Here is a 5702-nt window from a genome sequence, read left to right as displayed (position 1 = left end):
AAGAGTGATGGACATGTGAGAAGAAAGTATATTCCCTACGGGTGGGGTGAAGAGAACGCCATGCATCGCAAAGTCCGTAGTCGCTCATGTGCTGTTTAACTATATTTGTGGATTCCCAATTGCGCTGAGCAGCTGTACTGAGCCTGTCCATTTCTTTATTTAGTCCAAAGTTGAGGTCGCCCCCAAGAACAAGTGCGCAATCCAGGTGTTCAGAGAGTGTGGTAAAGAAAACGTGGAAGAATGAGGGGTTATCAACATTTGGACCATATATACTAACAATACATAACTTTTTGTTAAGTATAGATAATTTAATGATTATAAATCTACCCTGTGGATCTATAATTGTGTTGAGTACTGTGAAATTGACATTTTTATGTATTAGAATGGGGAGGCATGGTGGTGCAGTGGTTAGCACTGTTGCTTCGCACCTCTGGGACCCGGGTTCGAGTCTCCGCCTGGGTCACATGTGTGTGGAGTGAGCATGTTCTCCCCATGTCGTCGTGGGGTTTCCTCCAGGTACTCCGGTTTCCCTCCACAGTCCAAAAACATGCTGAGGCTATTTGGAGTTGCTAAATTGCCCTTAGGGTGAGAGTGAATAGTGTGTGAGTGTGCCCTGCGATGGGCTGGCCCCCCATCCTGGGTTGTTCTCTGCCTCGAGCCCATTGCTTCCGGGACCGGCTACGGACCCCCCACGACCCAGTAGGATAAGCGCTTTGGAAAATGGATGGATGGATGTATTAGAATTGCTACCCGTCTTTGCCTAAAGTTATAGCAGGCTGAGAACACATTAGGAAACTCAGGTGTTTTAAGTTCATCATTTGGCAGGTCTATGAGTCTTTTGTAATAAAACAACGTCTGCCTGTAGTTTTTTAATATTTTTAACCTCTTCTCTCTGGAGCCAGCTCCATGCCCATTCCTTGAGACAATCCTTAGTGTGTCCTTAGACATGTGTGTGTAGCTAATGTAGCACATGCAAATGAATGAGGTTTGAGCGAGCTTGTACGGGCTTGTGTGTGCCCTATGTGTCTGTGTGCGCTATGAGGTCGGAGTGGTTGTGTTGACGCTGACTGCATATGTACGTGGTTGTGCTGTGCAGATGCGTGATGATTGAGGGTTTTGTGTGTGACAGAGTAGAAAAGCAGGTGATCGGTGCAGTGAAAGAAGGGGGAAGTGAGAGAGACATACAAAGGGGCAAGTTGGTGAGGGTATACGTGAGGACAAGAGAGAAGCGGAAACATTGTTAGCACTGTAGCGCTGCGGAGACTGACGGTAATGTATTTGATATGACATCATGTTCAATTAGCAGATTAACATGTATAAGCTAGAGAGATGTTAATGGAAGACGATTAGAGGAAATAAGAAAAATATATAACGGGTTCTTATCTGGACTGGTGTTAATATAACCAGGGAGTGGTACTGGGGTCGCGGTACAGCTGCCCATCCACGTACAGCTGGTCTACGGCGATGACAACTCGGGAGCCCTTCTAAATAAAGTTGCGTCGGATTGGGAGCAGAACTTTGCGTCGCTCCAGGATTTCTGGGGAACTGGTCGTTTACGCCAAAGTCCGTTCCTTTCAGCTCCCTGCCGTGGCTCTTCACCTGCTCCTGCTTAAAATATCCAAATTTAGCCACAATAGGACGCGGTCTCAGTGCACCAGGCCTCTTGGCTCCCAGCCGATGGACTCTCTCAAAGCAGATGTTTTTCACAGTGTCCTCCGAAAGTTTCAGGTGGTTCTTGATAAAGGTTTTGACGGTAATTCTGGGATGCCTGAAAACACCAGGCCTGTAGATCGATGAGTCTCTTATTTTTTTATTTTCTTCATTTAGATGGGTCACATTTTCAGTTAGACACTTAACCGAGTCCCGTAGTGAGGCGTTTTCAGCAGCGAGTGTTTCCACCTGCTGCTGGTTGAATTCCAAAGATTCCCTCAGGGATTTGAATTCCTGATGTAGAATCTCGAGCAGAGCCAACCTCGCGTCGAAACTGGACAATCGTTTGTCGATTGAATCCAAGATGTCGGCAAAGTCTTTACCAGTCGGCGATGCTGTGCCAGGGGAGTCTGCCGGGCAACTTCTTTTGGAGGACGGCGTCTCGCTTTTGGCTGGAGAAGATGCGTTTGCGTTCTTCTTCATGACTATAATGTTGAAGTACCAGTCGATATATTCCACAAGAGATTCCAAATTCCCCTCGCTGTTCATTCAGATTTTCCACCAAGTCTCCGGCATCTGACGTCACCTACAGCATTTCCGCCTCTGACGTGCCCTCCAATGTACTCATACTTGTACTTGCAAGATCTCAATTCTGCATTACAGTAGCGTACATTGTCCTGGAGGATATGGGTGTGAGGCAAGGAACAACCCAGCATGGGCCACCAACATATCGCAGGGCACAGATACCAGTCACACCTACAGGCAATTTGGTAACTCCAATTAGCCTCAGTATGTTTTTGGACTCGGGGGGGAACCCCACAACAACACAGGAAAAACATGCAAACTTCACACGCATGGTGTTATGGCCGCAACTCAAACCCAGCTCCCAGAAGTGTGAGGCAATAATGCTAACCATTGCACCACCATGCTGGAAATAAGTGGAAATCCAACAAGTGAAACTGATTTATTAGGGTTAAGCTAACAGACACCCAGAAAAATTAAAATGTAAATCACTGCAGTGCCGTGCAAACCTGTGTGAACAGCCAATCAGATCAGCCTGCTCTGTAGCATGTACCTCCCTGTTTCCGGTCCCTTTGTCAGTTTCTCACTGGCTGATTCAAAACAAGTGGAACCACTATGATGTTCAAACCCTTTGCTCTTCTCATTTTCATTAGTAAGCTCCTGATCACCGTAACCAGTCTGCATTTGAGACATTTTTCCCACACCCCACTCTCACAATAAGCTGATAATAATACTAATAATACTACTGTAATAATAGTATTACAGTTGACTTACTCTTTAAAGCCAGATGGCAGTGCTCTCATACTGATGAATGGTTGCGTAGCCAAGTGCTAGAAAGCAAACAAACTGATTCACCACTTACTCTCATGTACATCAATTAAAACTGTTTGCTCCAAGATAAAAGATAAAAATACAAAAGTAATTTTTGCTGTCTAACCTCTGTTTACTGCATGACATTTCTGATTAACTGATAAGTAGAAGATACGTTTAATCTGTTGCTTGGTGGTAAGATGTTTCCAAAAGGAGAACCACAAAGAGCACAGTCATTTTCAAGGTTATTTCTCACTGGTCAGTGTGAAAGGCTGCATCATTAATATAACGCCGGGCTCAACACAGTGACTGTGTGGAATTAAAATTGGACATCGGTAGGCCCGGGAGGTTGGCATATTGGAACTGTGTGTGTCTTTAGGCCTTAGGCAAGAAGAGATTGTTTTGAATACTGTGTTACCTCGCTTCGAGATAGCTGCCTGCAGTAAGTTCCGCAGACCCTGAGGAAAGCTCGGGCCTTGGAGAGGCAGACAGCGGAACAAAGGGGGGGGAGAAACCACCTGCAGGGAGAGATTCAAAGCTACCCCAACTGGTGCACAGCGAGTTATAGCTTTATAGAATAGTTGTGGCAAACAATATATAGCAAGCTATGCGGTAGTGCAAATGTATAAGTAATTGTTAATCATACTAATCATATGTTAACCATGTATTGGCAGTGATTCAATGACAATACGTCAATACGTTAATCATTAATCAAAGGACAACTGAGTATTTACAGTGATTCAATGTCATGTAATCAATATCTATATTCATATCTCCAGTAGGAGCCTAGCAGTCGAGACATGTTCTGGTAGACTGAGTAGAATGGGTGGACTTTACCTTGCCACCAAGGTGAACCAATAGAATTCGAGAATTGTGTTTGTTATACGTTTAAGCTTGGTTCATTGGTGTGTTGTGACCAATCAGGATTTAGACACTTACTGTGAAGTGGGAGTTATGGTATATCAACTGGTTGCTCGGAGAGCTAAAAAAGATCTTGGTACCGAATGCCACAGTGTGATGAGAGCGCTTTGCTGAGTTGCTGAAATAAAAGAGGTTTTCCTTTACCTCATCAAACTGAGAGGTCCGACTTTTATAATAAGTATATATAAGTGTTATATTCTAAATTTTTCTACCACAACTGCGCCTGCGCTGCACTGTAGATCGCAAGCCAGGCTGCAGACCATCAGCCCTGAAAGTTAAAACAGGACTCGTATGTGTGTCGTGTGTTGTTTACAGTTTTTCTCAATTGCTTTGGCACATTTTTCGAAACAGTCTTAACATTCTCTAAACTGTGAGTGCAAATGTCACAACTGTTTGCAGGAACTTCAAAACTTTATAGCATGTCTGCAAAATGTAGTTACTCACCCAAAACATTTAATTCATGCTTCAAAACCTAGTTTTTGTGTCAATAATTTGGCCAAGGCCACCAAAATCTAAAGTATTTTTGTCATTGTGTGAGCCACACTGGTCAAAATGTTTAGTTGTTTTTTCACCACAACAGTGAACCATGAAAATTAAGGGTTTAAACAAAAATCTCATATTTGTTGAGAAAAGTCAATAGTATGTAGAAAAGAAAAGAAAAAATCTATGAACATTTGTATTTGTACAGTGTTTATTTTTGTACTTCACGTGTATATACACAATACAAGTGTATTACTGTACATGTAAAGTAACTGACAAGAGTAACAAGATTTCACTTTACATTTCATATTTGTGTATTACCACAAATACACAAAAACAACAAATAACATTCTTGGGGAAAAAAAAATATATATATATATTCTTGGTGGACATCTTGTCGCTCACGTTGGTCAGGCCAAAGATTTTCATCAACATCACATCTGATGTTTTCCATTGCCACACACCGTGGAAAAAATCTCCTTGAATGCCGCACCCATCCCCTGCAATGGTCAGCTGTGATGTCCTCACATGCAGCATTCATGGCATCCAACAAAGACATCTGATTTTGTGGTCTATGATCATACACTTTCCACCTCCATGCTGAAAAAAACTCTTCTATTGGATTTAGGAACGGAGAGTATGGTGGAAGGAATTCCACTGTTATCCTTTCATGTGCAGCAAACCAGTCACTAACACTGTTGGTTCGGTGGAAGCTGACATTATCCCAGACAACAACATAATTAGGCAAATGTGGTCTAACCAAACCTCTTTCTTGTTCTGGAATCAGGTCTCTGTAAAGTGCATTTAGGAAGGCCAGGAGAAGTTGGGTATTATAGGGCCCAATGTGTGGAATATGTGTGCACACACCGTTCTCTGAAATGGCAGCACACATTGTAATATTGGCCCCACGTTGGCCTGGTGTGTCAATTGTGGCTCGGTGTCCAATGAGATTGCGACCACGTCTCCGGCCTTTGGACAGATTAAACCCAGCCTCGTCCACAAAAACAAGAATGTGGGTCGTTTCATGTAGTTCTAACTCCATGATTCTCTATGAAGGAACACAGGAAAAAATGTAACAGTAAACGTATTTTCTTATGGGTTTCTGAAACTTACAGTAAAGTAATACAGGCATCTTAGAAATACAGGAAAACTCACTAAGTGCACACCAGTGGTTTACCTGGACATACTGGTACCGCGATGCCTTGACTCTTTCACTGTTCCTCTCAAATGGCACCTTATAGAGCTGTTTCATAGTCATCTGATGTCTTTCTAAAACTCTGTCTATGGTGGAAATGCTGACAGAATTAATATTTGCAAAG

Source organism: Brienomyrus brachyistius, unplaced genomic scaffold (genome assembly GCF_023856365.1).
Source record: "Brienomyrus brachyistius isolate T26 unplaced genomic scaffold, BBRACH_0.4 scaffold80, whole genome shotgun sequence".
Classification (NCBI taxonomy): Eukaryota; Metazoa; Chordata; class Actinopteri; order Osteoglossiformes; family Mormyridae; genus Brienomyrus; species Brienomyrus brachyistius.
Note: the sequence above shows the minus strand (reverse complement) of the source record.